We start from the raw sequence: 18,382 nt of genomic DNA on the forward strand, positions 1-18,382 counted from the left end.
TAATTTCACTTAAATTACAGGTAATTTTCACTGCCATTTAGGTGAAATTACTGAACTTAAATATACGAGCTTGATAAAAATGATCATTCTAAAAGAAAATTTCAGATGGCACTTAGAGGCTTTTGCATCTAAACTCTTCATATATATATATATATATATATATATATATATATATATATATATATATATATCACATCCTTTATTAAAATGGTTAATTATAAAAGACATTGTTGTTTCAATGCAAAGAGATTGACACAAGCAAACATAAAATAACAAGTTTTATTTATATAGCGCCTTTCCAGGGTTCAAGGACACTTTACAATGAAGTACAGTAAAGGAGAATTATGTATACGGGGAATACAGCAGAATACAATCAGACACAACGAAATGTAATACAACTTAAGAATGGTAATATTCAGAAAAGTAGGGGTGGGGCAGGTTACAAAGATCGGGTAGGCCTATATAAATAGATATAAACGCGACATCGGCCTCCCGTAAAGAGGGGCGACCCAAAGCAGCAGTAACAAATAGAGCACTGACTGAAAGGACATCTGCCTATTATACCTGGCATAGGCTACGTGTGCATCTGGGTACATTAGAGATAATCCATATTCAAAATCAAACAAATTCAAACAAGGTTTAGAATTATTTATTTTACTTTTATGGATTTTAAATTTAAACAAAACAAGATTCAAAGTTAACAGGTATTTTTTTTTATTTAAAATAGCCTATGTAAAAACATATTTTGGTGTTAATTCACAATTATAACCAGCGTCCTGTTGAACGTACAATGATACATCTCCTTCATGATAACATTCATAAAAAAAGATGTAATAATTGTTCTGGATGATCTGAAATTATAACTTTCGATCATCCATCAATTTTGACAGGCTATACTAACATAAATGATGAAGCGTTGAAATTTCGAAAAAGTTATTATGACTTAATTCAGCCTCATCTGTAGAAATGAAAATAATAGTAGGCTAACCAACGTTACCACTTTTGCCACGGACTACACCGCACTAACTTTACGTGTACAGATTAAAATGTAATGCACCACTACCAATGCTTATGCCAAGAAAATCGGGAGTAACGTTAGCCTGATCCTAATTAAAAACATATGAATCATCATCTTTCCTGCAATTCAGACAGCACTGTGGGAACCATGACGGTTTTTTGTTAGTGTTGTTGCATTGAATTTTACCTTCACTTCGGGATCGGCGAAACAACTATCTTGTAGATGACAAAATATTAGTGTCCATGTGATGGGATGAATATAGTATCAAAATGATTAACACGTGCAAGCACACTTATCAATGAATTTAATACGTTGCAGACATTTTTTATCCATGCCTTTCAACTTGCATGTGCAAAATTTAAAATTGAATGTGTAGCAATTTGTACAAATGGAGACATTTTTGTGAATACAAATGTTTTCCTTTGTATAAGTGTATCATAATTTGCGCATGCAACAAAGAAGATGTGCATGTGTGGATCAGGTGACACGCGTGCATTCATTGACGTCTTTTCTGAGTCGATCTCATTTGATTCATTTGGATTTTGAGACTTTCTTTTCGCTTTTTTTAAGCATTTCACAACCCACACACAAACAACTACAAATGAATAGGCCAGGGCCCGTTTCAATAAGGAGGTTCAACCAGGGCTGGACTGGGACAGAAAATCGGCCCTGGCATTTTGGCCCAGATCTGGCCCACTATATATGATCATAAACACCACCCATCTTTGCATGCCCTTGAATATGTTTTTGTTCAACTCCTATTCATTAAAACCACTAATGCCATGTAATGAGTGAGTATAAACGAGTGAGAGTTAACAGATGAAAAAAGTACAAAATTGGAAAATTTTGTGCATTTTAATGTTAAATTCATCAATCTGGTGCAGTTTGAGGGTTCAAAATTAAAAGCTCCAACCCATATTCAGTGTGCAAATATAACAAAGAAAAAAATCAAACCTCTTTTAGTAACAGTGTCTGTCTATATTACACTACTACATAATAATAGTTATAATATTAATCTCATGACAGTAGCCTAATAGCCATATATTGTAAAACAAATGCACTGAAAAATAAAGAAAACTTTCATAATTAGTTTTGTACTAATTTCTAAACTTGAAAGAGATAAGCACATGATCTTTTATTTTGACGGAAACTGCATCAAGCTTTTATTTTGGCGGAAAACATGGATAAAAACGCGTCTCATTAAACTTCTAGTAAATTTAAGTAATCGTCAACTATGCAGATGTGGAAATAATGCGTAACTGGGTAATGGGTTCCTACACTCATAGCCAAAGTGTTTTGAAAGTAGTTCTGCTTACCACGCGCGGACTCTAACGTACACTTTCTCATCTCTCTCCTGATCCTCCTCACTATCCTCCTCATCAGCCACGGGAGCTGATGAAGGTCCTGCTGCTGCAGAAAACGTATATATTTTGACACATTTTACAGCGTCTGCTATTTCTATTACACGCTATTTATCTGCACATTCCTTGCGTTTCTTCTCCATCTCTCAGACTATTTTGACAGATACACACTTGACACTGCACGTTCACTCAAAGCCCAAAGGGGGAGGTTTTTAAAGCTGTGATTGGGCCAGCCCAGTGTCAATCAAGAAAACAACCAATGGGGCGCTGATCTACGCGTTTCATGGGCCGGTCTGTCAGTGGAAAAAAAACTAACGCTTACTTTTTTTTTTACCAATGCATTACACCGGCACTAACCCAGCGCCGTCAATTAAACAAAACAAAACGAATGGGCCGCCGATGTACGAGTTTTATGGGCCGTAAAAAAATAAAAAATAAAAAAGTATGAGATGTATCGGCCCAAAAAGCACGTCGGCCCACCGGGCATTTGCCCAGTATGCCAGATTACCAGTCCAGCCCTGGGTTCAACCAACTCTGAGTTAAAACTTGAACTCTGAGTTGACTTACCCTGAGATGGGAAACTCTGAGTTTTCGGTTACAGAACAGCTGAAATGAGTTAGTTCAATCAACTCTGAGTTGACTGACTCTGAGTTAAGCGCGTGCACCACAACTATAAAAAGCCATTATCAATGGAGCGCAGATATTATGAGTCACCATGGCAACAGCGCCAGACAAAAAGAAGTCTTTGATGGCAAAGTGAGGCCTCCTGGACCACTGAAACCTCGCAGCCCATTGCTTCAGCCAAAGGTTCATTACTCGAAGCTTCATTCAGCATTGCTCACTAGTGACACCTAGCTACTGTGCAAAGAAATAGCAGACAAATTAATTCATTCTGAACCAGTGCCCCAGCCTTGGAAAAGATCCTTTCACAAGGAACAGAGGATGCAGGGGAACATGCCAGTGCCAGCTGGTATAAATGAGGATACTGATGCTTCTGTTGAGCCCAGACAGGGGAGGATTTCCTCTTCCTTGCTGACTCCATTACCAGGAAAAAGGAAGAGGTCACAAAAGCAAACAAATCCAAAAGGGCAATCCAAATCAAAAAGCAGTCCAGTCCAGATCCAAAAATCCAGAGCAATCTAAATAATCTTATCTAATTAATATAACAAGACTATAATATAGCTACTATAATTAATAATAACAATATATAACTATTCTAACCTGATAATGTAATAATATACAGCCCTAACACATATATGACACAATAACGACAATGACAATGATAGTTATCTAACTCTCTGACACTACTACAACTGCTTCTACTACTGCTGACAACACCCACAAGGTGGCGCGAGTTTCGAACCGCCTTTTATCCGGAAGCGACACTCGGACCGAACCGATGACGTATCCACACAAACCGAGGCCTCGTTTGTCATTAGTCACGTGATTTTCACGTTAACAACACAAGCCTCGAATCGCGGCTTCATCTGGTACGCCCATTTTTTCTCGACACAAGCTCCGATGCCTCGGTTCAAATGTCACATCACTAGTCTGCATATTTCTCACCAGCAGAACTGGATGATAGCAGAGAATGTCTAATAGGAAGAGAATTGGCACTCTCTGGTTACTTCCGGTTTCTGGACTGGCTGCAGTAACACGTCTCTGTCCATGCGGGGGCGCTCGCAGGCGAGTGCAGAATGAATGGAGGTCTATGGCGCTATTCATGGGTTTCATCCAAGCGGCAACATTCTAATCTGAAAAATGAAGCCTACCCGGAAGTGCGAAAAACTGCAATACATCGAAAATCCGCTAGGGGCAGGTCCCAAAAGGGAGCAAATGTCCATACACCCCCATGTTAAAATGTCCGTTTTCACAGCATAAATTCATGTTTTTACAGGTTGGTCCCATGGACTTTTATTGTATTTTTCGATAGGTTCCGAGTGCCTGACAACTGTGAGGGGGGTGAATTTTTTTTCTAACTCGTTAGTTTAGATCGTATTTAGATATAAAATGTATGACAAATAAGGGCGCGATTGACAGCTTGATTGACAGCTGACAACGAGCATAGGCTGCGCCGAGTGGAATTCCTGAAATTTGACGTCTCGGCCATGATCTGACACAACGCATCATACCTGTAAGTTATCCTTTCTGAACATTTGTATTGAAATATGGCGCCGCCCATACCCCCCATAAACGGCCTCAAAACCGTTCTTCAGAAGTCTATGGGTGACGTCACAGACGCTTTGTCCATATTTTTTACAGTCTATGGTTTCATCAGGTCCCTTTCCACAGGTGTATTAATCAAGCACAATGCAGTCTGCATTCATAATCTAGGTGCTTGATTTTATACACCTGTGGAAAGGGACCTGATGAAATCCATGAATACCCATCAAAATCCACTTTTCTCAGGATATAATTTTTTGTCTAGTAATTTGAATGTTGTATTCGAAAGGAGATGCAAAGAAATTACACACTGCTGGGTGTTAGATTTTTTAGAGTCACTTATTTGCTTTAAAAAGTCTTTTAAAAATGTCAATGACGTCATACATATCGTACGACCAGAGATACTGCTTTACGGCAATCCTTCAGTCGCTTTGGTGCTTTCGCGCTCTGCACTTTCTTTTCTCTCGAGGCATCGACAACACAGCTGACACAGGTAAATACATGTGCTAGAAGAGTTTTTGTTTTGTTTGTTTCTGGTCCCGCTTCGGATGCCACGATGCCATCAAGCGGTATCTCTGGTCGTAATCAGTCCTTCACTGACCAATCAGCGTTCATTAGCAGAATGCTAGTGTGTTATGGGCAACAACAACTCAACCTGTAAGAAATCGAAAGGACATAAGTACTCGTTCATTCAATTTTCGACCTATAACCCATGTTGAACTTGCAAAACCTACAATAAAATCTGAGATTTCTCAACGGCAATCGGGTGAAAGAGACAAATTTAGCCTTCTAGCCCCATAGACTCCCATTCAGTCTGCACTCGCCCGCGATCACCTCCAGTGGAATTCTAATGGAACTGCAACCAAGATCGATACAATGGGGCTAATAGGAAGTGCAAAGGCTCTCCGTAGACCGTAGCTCTCATGAATCACTGAGGCTTTCCCATAGACAGAATAAGAAGTGGACGGAGCTAACTCATTGGAACTCAATTGAGACAAGTGAAGCCCATTTTTAGCGATTTTTTTTAGGACTTCCGTTCCTGACGCGCAGACTCAAACCGAGCTTGACGACGTAGATGTGACGTGAGCAACCCGTCTGTCTTCTAGTGGCTGTGGCATGAGAAATCTGAATCATTCCCTTCCGAATCTTGCAGAGACGGAGAGTGTGAGTAGGAGGTATCCACGAGCTAGGAGCAAGAGAAACTTTTGCTAGGTATTCTGATTAATTATTTTGTCATTTTGCCTCCACGCCTCCCCGATTGCCCGCGAGCTTCTTCTCCTGTCCATACGGTAATCTCTCTACTGTGCGACAGAGAGTCGCGTGGTTTTGACGCAATCGTTAGCCTACTTTTACAAAAACTGTTTCTACGGGGCCATAACATAAGCTACAAGGTAATGGAGCATTTTATACATTGTCGTGTTTCTTTAGAAATAAATAATGGACAAATGGAGTCTTTAAACGCCTCAGATGTGAAGTTATTCGCTGTCAAAGTGACGCCAAAATGAATGGGAGTCAATGGGATGCTAACAGCAGGTGAAGTTCTGCTACAAGATGGTTGCACGCGGCCGGCTTCAACTTCCAGTCGACTTCCTTCCCGCTTGGGCTTTCCCCTGACTGTTCCGGGAAAAGATTCAAAGCTTCGAGAGTGTCGAGAACAGCGCCATCTGGTGCTTAATTAAAATAAAGCAGCCAGAAGCCTGTGTTAGAAGCTCTGGCAGATGAAGCAACCACAACACACTCCATAGTTTCAATGTTATGTGTACAAATAAAAGCCTTAAATGTTTTTGTTTGATTTGTTCATTAAATAAATTAATTTTCCCATTAAAGTGTGACAATAAAATATAATATAAGCTTATATGATTCAATAAGATTTAATGTAGGCTTTCTCTCTCTCTCTCTACACACATGCACACACACATAATGAATATGGACATTGTCTGATAGGATCATCTGTTATTAAATGTGCTTATGACACTTGTTACTGATAGTGCTTATGTAACTGTAGGAATGACAGAAAGGTGATAAAGTTTTTAATTATTTTTATTAAGAAATAAAAGTTGTTTCACAGTGTTGGGGCTGAGTCTATTTCCACTCTTAGACAGTACTTCCACCAGCCTTAGAGAACACTCTTTCACATGGTACAGAGGAGGCTGGGGTACAAAGAAACTGTAATGCCAATGTATAAAGGTGGGGGTAGACTTGTTTCTGCATTCTCCAGTATTCAAGTGGATCTTCAGCTCTCTGTAAGTTTGTCTCTGTAAGTCACCAAAAGTGCAAAGATTTTACAAAAACAAAAAGACACAACAACAACAAAACATAATAGCCTAAGTAGTGAAAAATAGATTTTGGTTATTTAAATGTAATATATTGATTAACTTTCAAAGTACAGCACTCTCCTCACAAACCCATCAACCAGACTGAGGCAACAATGACTCCTTAAATACGATCTGGAGTTCGAGCCTTCTGACACCCAAAGCGAAACGCGCACGTGATTGGACAGAAAGTGAGGCTTCGTTTGTCGTCGATCACGTGACTCTAGTAAACCAATACACACCCCTATACGAGGCTTCACTAGTGCTTGTGTGATACGCGCATCGAAGCTTCAGTGTAATACGTAACATTTGATACGACAAGATACGTAACATCACTACTGGATGAGCTTCTGCAAGCATATGGAGAGTATGAACACATATTATTATTATTTTTCAAATATCGGCTGCAGCAGTGAAGGACAGAGAGTTAGCTAGGGAGAAAATAGCTGCTCAATGCGTAAGTTTACATTTTAATTACTGTTATACAGTGATGGGTGTAATTAATTACCAAGTAATCTAAATACTGTCATTTAATTAAAGGGATTACTCTTAATTCTTCTGTAATTTAAAGTAAAATCTGATGTAATTGCATTAGACTATAGAACAATTCTGTATATTTAACACATTTTTCAAAGGTATATTTTTAATGTAACCTTCTCCCTCTACACACTTTGGTCAATTCAAGAAAAGTTAATGCAATTGTATATTAATTTGAAAGCATTAAAAGTGCAGATTCTTGTCTCCTTGTATTGTTCAAGTGGTTGAGGTTGATATGGGATTTAGTAATTAGTATTAAGTATACCAATACTTTCTAAAGATAGTCATTATTACATTAATCTGATAACACTGTTGAAGATGTAATTTGTAGTTAGTAATTAATAACTATTTTAGAGTAACTTACCCAACTGTTATAATATCAGAGGTGAAACTGGAAGAACAGAATGTTATTCAACCTAATTTTAATTTTCATGTAGGTGCAATCCTGCAGGTGTTAAAAGAACATGGCAGCAGCTGAAAATTCAATATAAAAACATAATTCAATCAGGTAAGGCTTGAGCATATCATGGGTGTAGGCTACCTGACTTTACAAACATTTGACATATTAAATAACTAAATATCATCCAGTGTCTAGCAGTGCGGCAGCATTTTTGGCTGAGGGAATTCCTGGAGGGACTTCATCAGAGCCAATCACTCCCGAAGATCCAAGGGCCTTCATAACATGTAAGAGGTTTACATGTGTGTTATTTCTTATATAGGCTATTTTTGATATTTCCATTTATTTTACTTTGGGTTGGGTTTTTTGTTGGTCCCGATGGTAATATCTGTCTTTTGGAGCCTCCTGTCCCAACAGAACCTGCAGGCAGTTGTATTAGCCTACTCAATACACCAGAAATTATGACAAATAGTGTTATAAAGTGTACTCAACCAAATGCTCATCTTCACAGGACGATGGGGATAAAGAGTTTCTGCTGCCACAGAAAGGCCTACAGAGGTAATGTTAATATTATGTGTCTACACATCAAACAATCTACACATTCACATTTCTTCACATTTTTATGTGGAGTAGCCTATAGAATCTAAGTTTAAATCTAAGTATAAACGGGTATTCTCATCTCTCCCCCGGAGTGTGGAAGAACAGCAGGAGGACGGTCCAGCAACTTCTGGTGCACAGATGAACACAGTTCAGTGATTTTCTGTAAATGCCACAGTTTAATTCTGTAGAATTTGTTTAGAACTATATTATGTAACTCTAATCTACTACTGTATTTTCAGTTGGCAGTAGGGGTGGGCGATATGGCAAAAATATCATATCACGATTTTTTTCAGGAAAATCACGATTCATGATTTTATCACGATTCTTTTTTATGTTGGTTTTACTATTTTGTGACTGAGCATTACAGCCAAACTAATGTCCATATTTTAAAAACAAAGCCTTAGGTAAAAAAATATAAAATAAAAAAGAATGGCAGACGGGGCAAAGATAAAAATATTTGTCATTATTTTCTTTGTTATTAAATATTAAGATTAAGACACACATTACACATACACAACTTAATATACAAATTAAACAAACAGGTTCCGGTTCCGGTCTCGACCTCGATGGCAGCTTAGGAAGCGTGCTCCTCCGATAAGATTTTAAAAACGTTACCTGCCGGGTATTAAGACCAACTACGAACAACTAGAACTGATTGAAAAGGCAGGGCATGATGGAAACGTGAGAGAGAAGCAGAAAAAAATGCTCCAGAAAAGCCAGACACCGAAGATGACATACAAAGCCACGACAGCTATGCTAATGCTAAAGATGGCGCCGGGAGACCAAAAGTTAATGAAAAAGCCAAAGTCAATTTGGAAATGATTCTGCAAGAAATACAAGATTTCAGGCACGAAAACAAACAACACCTGGACGTCATCAGAGAAGATATCAACAACGCAAATCAGAGAATTGAAGAAGCCAAAGACCGCATTAGTGCAACGGAAGCAAAGCTAGAGACGATGGAGCTAATCATGAGAAAAGGGCTCAAAACCCAGTCCCAAAATGACCAAAAGCTTATTGACCAAGAAGCCAGGGCGCGGAGGAGAAATCTAAGGATATTCAACGTACCGGAAAACGAAGAACAAGGCAGCACAGTGACAGTTTTTCTGGAAAAGTTCCTCAGAGAGAAGTTAAACCTCCCCGACTCCCTTGAACTCAACATTGAGAGGGCGCATCGAGCCCTAGCGCCAAAACCAGCAGACGGTGAAAAACCCAGGTCAATTGTAGCACAATTTTTGCAATACCGAACAAAGGAAGAAATACTGAGAAAGGCATGGGAAAAGAAGGGAATCTACGTTAACACACAAAGAATCTACTTCGACCACGATTACCCGACTGCCATTCTCAACCGCCGCAAGGAATACAACGAAGCGAAAAGGATTCTGCGGGAGAAGAAAATTCGGTTTCAGACCCCGTACCCATTCAAGCTCCGTGTCTTCTACGAGGATGAGACGCGTGAAAAGTTTATCGTGTTTCCCTTACCTATAGTAATTATTTGGAGGGTCCGGACAATGGACATTTATTCTAAGCTGTCGGGGAGGGCCCTATTCTTACTACCATCTGAAAAGGACTTCCCTCCAAACTTCGGCCAAAACATTGGTCAGGTAAAGGACTGGTCACACACCTTTGCAATGGAACTCAAAGAGTTGCAATTTAACCAGTTTTCCACCTTATACTATTATTGTTCTAATGTGTTATGTTTAACCAGAGAGTACGGTAGCATAAATAATGTGTTTATTATTTTTAATAACAAGTAAATGGCATCTGAAAAGTTAAAAATAGCATCCTTCAATGTTAACGGAATACTAAACCCAATTAACCGTACAAAGATACTAACAAAGATGAGAAGGGAAAAAGTAGACATTATTTACTTACAAGAAACACATCTAAACGATTTAGAACACCAAAAGCTGACTAAATACGGTTATACTAGAATATACTTTTCTTCATACAGAGGTAAACATAAAAGAGGCGTGGCCATATTAATATCAAGCAAAGTGGTCTTTGAACAGAGTTATGAGCACAAAGATAAAGAGGGATGTGTTATACTGGTCAAGGGTACTATCAATGGAAATGTATATACGTTACTCAATGTTTATGCTCCACCCGGAAGTGATGGTTTGTTTTATACTAGTATTGTGGACTTGATTGTAAACCACTCTGAGGGAACCCTCGTCTGTGGAGGAGATTTCAATCTCCATCTCCAGCCTAACTTGGATGTTTCAAACCAGAAAAGTAATAATAATAAGGCAATAACTATAAAATTCCGCAAACTAATAAAGAATATAGGGCTAATAGATATCTGGAGGGAAATGTACCCAAATGCTAGGCAATATACCCACTTCTCTAATCCTCACTTGATATATACAAGGATAGATTATTTTTTCACTTTCAATAAAGATAGAACAAAAGTTGCTGAAGTCGACATCGGTACAATAGATTTAAGTGACCACGCACCGGTATACATGACAATAGATCTAGGTGAAAAACAAAGAAATACACTCTGGAGATTCATTACTAGCCTTCTTAATGATACTCAATTTAAAAAGAAAATGTCAGAAGATATTTTGAGATACATCAAAGAAAATGATAACGGGGAAACTTCTCCGCCAATCCTCTGGGACGCAGCCAAAGCGGTTCTGAGGGGTAGAATAATTGCAGTAGCCTCTGCAAAGAAGAGGCAAAAGCAGAAAAAATTACAGGAGTTACAAGACAATCTAAAATTGTTAGAGGATAGACATGCTCGAAATAATGATATGCAAATTTTACAAGAAATTAAAAGAATTAGAAATGAAATAAATGACCTGACTACACAAGATATAACAAAGAGAATGCTCTTTACTAAACAAAGATACTATGAAAGTGGCTCTAAATTTTCTAAATTATTAGCCTGGAAACTTAGGAAGCAACAAGCGGAGAGAGCAGTTTTCAAAATTCGAGACAATCAAACTAATACAATAGAAATTAAACAAGATAAAATACAATCAACTTTCGAATCTTTTTACAAAAAATTGTTTTCTAAAGTGACTCAGGATGAAGAGAGTGAAATCGACTCTTTCCTCGATACACTGAATCTTCCCGTGCTGACTGAAGAGCAAAACAACAAATTAGGAGCAGAAATAACCACAGTAGAAATACAAAATGCAATTAAGAGGCTAAAAAATAACAAGTCACCGGGTAGTGATGGGTTCAACTCAGAGTGGTACAAAGCTTTTAGACAGGAGCTCACCCCCCTACTTTTAACCACATTTAACTGGGCACTTAAAAAAACTCGGATTCCTCCAAGCTGGAAAGAAGCTATCATATCATTAATACCTAAAGAAGGAAAGGATAAACTTGAATGTGGGTCATATAGGCCTATTTCAATCCTCAATGTAGATTACCGTATTTACACCTCATTAATGTCTAAAAGAATGGAAAATATTCTGCCAAATCTCATAAATAATGACCAAACGGGCTTTATAAACAACCGACAAACTCAGGACAACATAAAACGAACCCTACATATAATGAATCATATACAAAAATACAAAGAGAAAGCAATGCTAATTAGTTTAGACGCCAAAAAGGCATTCAATTCAGTTAGTTGGTTTTATTTATTTAAAGTGTTGAAAAAATTTCAAATAAGTGATTTGGTAATAAATAACATCAAGGCTCTTTATGACTACCCAACGTCAAGAATAAGGATAAATGGATATCTAACAGACCCATTGACATTGGAAAGAGGAGTAAGGCAGGGCTGTGCCTGGTCCCCTCTGCTCTTTGCTCTTGGAGCCGCTGGCTCAACATATTAGACAATCAAAAAAGATCAGTGGTATCACGATTAACAAAGTAGAGCATAAAATTGCGTGCTATGCCGATGATATCATTTTATTTTTGACCAAACCTGAAATATCAGTACCGGAACTGATGCACTTCCTTGATATTATGGGCCCAATGTCTGGTTACAAATTAAATATTGGAAAAACTGAAACCCTCTCTTATTGGCAACCCCCTAATCACTTTAAGAAGAAATATCCATTTAAATGGCATGCAGACTCTCTGAAATATTTAGGCGTAACCCTCCATAAAGATTTATCAAAAACTCTGAAGAAGAATTATAACCATCTTTACTCAAATGTGAAAAAAGATCTTGAAAAGTGGAATCTTATCCCATATCTTTGTCTAACAGCAAGGATTGAAACCATAAAGATGAACGTTCTGCCCAGGTTTCTCTACTTATTCCAAACCCTTCCAGTTTACATCCCAAATCACTCATTTGCTGAGTGGGACAAAGCAATTTCCAGATTCATTTGGCAATTAAGGACAGAAACCTCGTATTCGTTATAAAACAATGCAGTTGTCAAAAAAGAAAGGACGATGGGGTCTCCCTTGTCTTCAAAATTACTTCATTTCAGCTCAAGTTCGTACATTACTCTATTGGTGTGATCCAGAATACGATGCTAAATGGAAGGATATAGAATGCAATATGCTCTCGGATGTCCCCCTACAGGCCATACTGGCGGACATGAAACGACTTGAATCAATTGACAACTTGGGGAATAGATGGGTAGAATCTGTATTTACAGTTTGGAAAGAACTGTTGAAAACATATAATTTTAAAAATGATATTAAAATTCTGAGTTGGCCGGCATATGATCAAAACTTCATACCAAACAGCACTGACTCCAGATATAAGACTTGGATAAATAAAGGTATAAAAGTATTTTTCCAAATTGTAAATGATAATCAATTTGATAGCTTTGACACACTGCAACACAAATTTAACTTGGGGAAAGAGGACTTTTATCGATATTTACAAATACGGAATTATTATATCCAGGATATTAAACAAAATGTTCCCCATCACAATTCATTAGTTGAACTTTTTACCAAAGCATACAAATCACAACTTACAAGAGGAATAATAGCAAAACTATACAAGAGTATTACTAACCTTAATAGTCACTCAACAAAATATATAATGGATAAATGGGAAAAGGAAGCAGGTATTACGATAACAGAAGAGGAGTGGGAATGCATATGCACATCTCAGTGGAGAAGTACAAAATCCCATACGTGGAAAGAATTCTGAACACCCCAACAAAGTGCACATTTTTCTCAAGGAAACAGTTGCTGCTGGAGAAACTGTGGGTGCCAGATAGCACATCATTTCCATGTATTCTGGGATTGTCATGTTCTACAAAAATATTGGTATGATGTTAACAATGCCATAAAGCATATTTTTCACACTAACATTCCCCTTGACTTAAAAACTATGTTTTTGGGTTATAAAACCCAAGCAATGCAAACATTAGACGGGTATCTCTGGAATATTCTTTTGGCTGCAGCTAAAAAAGCTATTACAAAAAAGTGGGGAGTACAGAAAGAACCAAATGTCCAAGATTGGGCTCATATAGTAATGGGCATTTACAAAATGGAAAAGATAACTTTCATAGTGAACCTAAAGATAGATCTATTTGTTAATCACTGGGAAAAATGGGAAAAATATGCTAAACAGTACATGCCTGAGATTACATAAATCATTATCTGCTCTTAGTTGACGAGAATGCTACAGGTCGATATGGATGCCTTTGCTCCTATTTCATTTTATTTTCTAATATATAATTACTTGAATTAATCCAAATTCTGATAACGATATGCTACTTTTGTTAACTCTCTGGGTGTTCAGTGGTTATATTTTGTTTCTGTTCATCTTATTTCTTTTCCTTAAAAAAAAAAAAGGGATGGAGACAAAACGAGCAATGTCCTTGAAAATATTTGCCATATTTGTCCTTTTTTTTCTCTCTTTCTTTTTCTAACAAACATGATTGTACTCACAATCTGACAAATGTGCTCTACTGTCTCATATCCTTTCAATAAAAACATAAATAAAAAATAAATAAAAAAATTAAACAAACAGTGCTTTATGTTTTTAGCTACAGTATTTAACAGTAGCATTGAAGAAAGTAATTAAATGAACAAATATGAAAATAAAACAAAACATAATAAACTTTTACATAAACACTGAAATGAGGTAATTGGTGGTCTTTATCTTTAGGCTGTATTTAATTCACATTTGTGTGCCATTGTTTTGTGAATCTCGTGTCAATTTAGAAACCTTTCAAAAATCTGTTTCAGATGATAAGAGCCCTGTTGCGCACACAGGGTGTGCTTGTTACTCGGTCCAGGGTGCGTGAGATGTTGACACGGGTGAATCCTACTGCTGCTGCAAGGAGCCGGACAGTTGCTTCTCGTTACGCGTTCCTGGAACAGATTCGGACAGTTCTTGCTCTTTAGTCGCTCTCTCTGCCATGCAAGACTTTACTAAGATGTTCTTTAAATTATAGAGCTGTAATTACCAATCATAAAAGCTACAGAAACACCTCACACAGAACAGAACAGACACATTTTGATTACATAATCTTTTCCACATCTAAGATTTTTCTGGATTGTTCTATCTGAACAAACAAACAGAAGAATGTCTCGGAGAACATAAATAGTTTGACTCTTAGGTTCAGGATCATATGAACTATTTTATAGGGTTCTTTTGAAATGACATATTCTTGGTGTGACTTTTAGGTCTTAAGGGTTCTTGTGCATTAAAGTAAACGTGATGATCTATAGGTTCTTTATGCACCAGTACATCCATGGAACATCAGGCTCTAAAAAGTCTGGAAGTACTCATTTTAAGAGAGGAAATACTCGCTGTTGTTGAAGAAATAAAATGCAGCTTACCTTGTGTGTGCTCGTACCAACAGATCTTCGGAAAACTTTCGTCTGAAGTCCAGTGTTGTTTCTTAGCTGGTCTCCTCCCCTTCTCTCATCTCCTCCACTCACTCACTCACTCTCTCCATAGACTCCCACATTTAGGAAAAACGGTCCAAGAAGGAATGTCAGCTCGGTTAGAGGAGGAGTTTCCTTCACAGCTCCACAGCTTTGGGTTAGTTAAAAATGGGCTTGAGTTTGTGTCCGCCCAAACCCAGAGAGAGTCTGTTACATAATTACACAACACTCAATGCAATGATGTTCTGATATGATATTTCCTGTTGGATGAAACACAGACCACCCAGACAAACATCAGTTCTCACCCAAATCCCCTGTGAAGGGTTTCAATCTTTCCGCTCAACCAAACTGAACTATTTTTATCTTGTTCTGTACATTTGTGGTTTTATTTATTTCTTTTATTTAGTATAAACAGGCTAAATACTCTAATAAGAGGAAAGGAACATTTAGTAATTTAATACAATATTTTATGCATCTTCACGTGCTCTTAATATCTGGGTCATTCCATAAAAAATGATGTTGTCTTTTTCCAATTTTGTGTCCTTCATGAACATAAAAAAAACAATGAAAAACTAACGCCAGCTTTTATGTGTTGTTAGCATAGCCTATAAATGTCTTTTGTCAATGAGGAAGCATTATTTTAAAATAATAGTGTATATAATTATATATATATATACATGTAAGGCCCGCTATATTGGTCCAATTGCCGGTTCGCCAATACACGGGGAAGGTTTCACGCGTTCTGTCCTCACTCATGCAAAGTATTGGTTGGTTAAATTTGTAATACATTAATCATATGTATTTACTCGTTACTTCATCTGACTCCATAAATGAAAGGTTTTAATAACATCTGTGCCTCACTAAAGGTGAGCAAATGTATGACTATTCCTTTTAACCATTAAATGAACAATGTCAAAATCAGTTAGAATAATCACATGTAACAATTTAATATTTCAGATATCAGAGATCAATTCCACAATCAATTCAAATATCTAGAACATGGTTATACATTGGTTACACCAAATAATCTTACCCAGCTTGTAGCCTACCTGAGATAGAGAGAGAGAGAGAAAGGGAAAGAGAGAGAGACCACCTATTCCATTCGTACCCAGCAAAGAAGACCCAGAGAGCCCGAGCACACCTTCCTTTATCCTCCTGACCAGGTGACATGGAGGATGGGGGAGACCACCCTCAAATGGCTTAACCAGTTTCCTCCTGACCAGGTGACATGAGGGGTGGGGGAGACCACCCTCAAATGGCCTAACCAGTTTTCTCTAAACTTCTATAAACCTTATTACCTTTTATTTTATCTATCTGGATATGAGATATCTGTACCACTCACTTTGAGACATTTCAAATGACACCAAAAACATAACAGTCAATGTTAAATATTCACATTAAACCATGTTCTTGTGTGAGTTCCTAGTTTCTGAGAGGAAGTCAGGTTGTATGGGGGAGGTCAAATGTTAATTAGCCAGCAGCAGAGCCATAGAGAGAAAGAGTTGCGACACTCCCATAGACCTCCGTTGTAAAAAATGGCGGCGCTTTTAACCGCCTACTTCCGGGATTTGAAGATCGGATTAGTTCCAAACACTGTCATTTGGGCGTTGGACACCATTCACTTACATTGCTGCGTGTCGAGTTGTTCCAGAGGTAAGTTTCTGAAATATCGACCTCTTTTGAATTGTCAACTGTCTATATTGTATCAGAGGCCCTTTGCGATGTTTATACTGGTCTTCATTTGTACATGCACAGCGTAATTATTTATATTTTATGTTGGTTGTTTCAACCAATTTTCAAGCTCTGCCTGCTAGCTAGCGCGACTTCGTCAGCTGTGACAGTAAGAGTTCGGTAATGAATCGCTACCACCTTTATAGCAACTTTTATTTAATTAAATTTTTTGGGATATACTAACTTTTCATTATGTTTTGTTGTCTTGAGGGAAGCGGCTTGTGAGAACAATGCTGGACCTCTAGGATTGTTATGGCCATCACCTGGTCTGTTTCATGGATCACCTGCCCCTGGTTTTTGTTTTTCTTGTTCACACACAAGCACACATTTTTGTTGTCTGTCATTGTTTAATAAAAAATATTTTATTTGAAAACCTTCATTTGTATAAGCCATGCTTAACTGATGTCTCAATAGCTGTAACAGAAGTTACAAGTGTTTTGTTAGTTAATTGGATTGAGTTACAGCTACCCTTACTCTTAGCCTACTCTGTACAGTAACCCAGAGCCATAGAGAAAAATCTTCACTCTGCACTTACCTATATACCCAAACATAAAAGCGTTCGTTTTTAATCTGTTATAGTTTTGATAATATGTGTATGGCTTAATCTTAAAATTATATTCTTAGTCTTAACATGATCATGTTTCACGTTATGGTCCTGGGGGTGGCCACTTTCATCAGAAGAAGTGAGCTAACTTCTAAGCGAATTCTGAACGGACCGCCACGGCAGACCTAAGCAAAATCACGGGAATCAATAGCCTAATACGCCCAGTTGTGCTAAAATAAATATCATGAGACGTCCATCATCAGATGAATGATATGGAAAAGTTAAGTTAGAGCCGCTAAAGCCAGTGCTACTACCCATGCGAACATGAACACTAAGCTTTTCCCTCCAAAAATATAGCCTAAAACTTATCTCCAAATGCAAAACTGACATTAACAAAATGCAATAATGCAATAACAGCTGAAAAAGTACTTGGGTGTGTGTTTTATTTTATATTTACCGTTCAATAATGCAATCGCTGCTTTCTGTCCCATAGAAGAACATGACAGCCAGCGTATGTTTTGGAACTATTGGGGCTTACATGAACCACGTGACAGCCATAGCGGCGACATCAAAGAGTGTCGCAACTCTTTCTCTCTATGGCTCTGGCCAGCAGGGCCCTTTTGTCCCATAAATCAGGCCTCAACCAGTATTTTCAGTCTTACATACATATACATTATTATACATATATTATACATATATTATATATACATATAATGTATGTTATATGTATATATAATATACATTATATATATACACATTACATTAATATATACAAAATATATATACAGTGGGGCACATAATCCTGCTCGTTTGTCAAGTCAAGTCACTTTTATTTATATAGCGCTTTTTACTATACAGATAGTATCAAAGCAGCTTCACATTGATAACATGAAAATAATACAACAAAGTTTGTTTCTAGAAGAAAATTGCATTGTCGTCCACCCTTAATAAGCA

General features: G+C 37.6%; 2 protein-coding genes across 3 annotated transcripts in view; one reads left to right on the top strand and one right to left on the bottom strand.

Moving 5' to 3' along the window:
- The window catches only part of caspa (caspase a), a 75,968-nt gene that overhangs the window by 19,300 nt on the left and 38,286 nt on the right, over window positions 1–18,382 (top strand). The gene's annotated exons all lie outside the window — the stretch shown is intronic.
- Window positions 6,145–18,382, bottom strand: part of LOC309483249 (uncharacterized protein) — a 33,748-nt gene continuing 21,510 nt past the window's right edge. The window contains exon 5 of the mRNA XM_082148955.1: window positions 6,145–6,797. The gene's annotated coding sequence lies outside the window, so the exon portion shown is untranslated. The remainder of the gene's footprint in view (window positions 6,798–18,382) is intronic.

This window comes from Leuciscus leuciscus, assembly GCF_965113295.1.
Source record: "Leuciscus leuciscus genome assembly, chromosome: 20".
Taxonomy (NCBI): domain Eukaryota; kingdom Metazoa; phylum Chordata; class Actinopteri; order Cypriniformes; family Leuciscidae; genus Leuciscus; species Leuciscus leuciscus.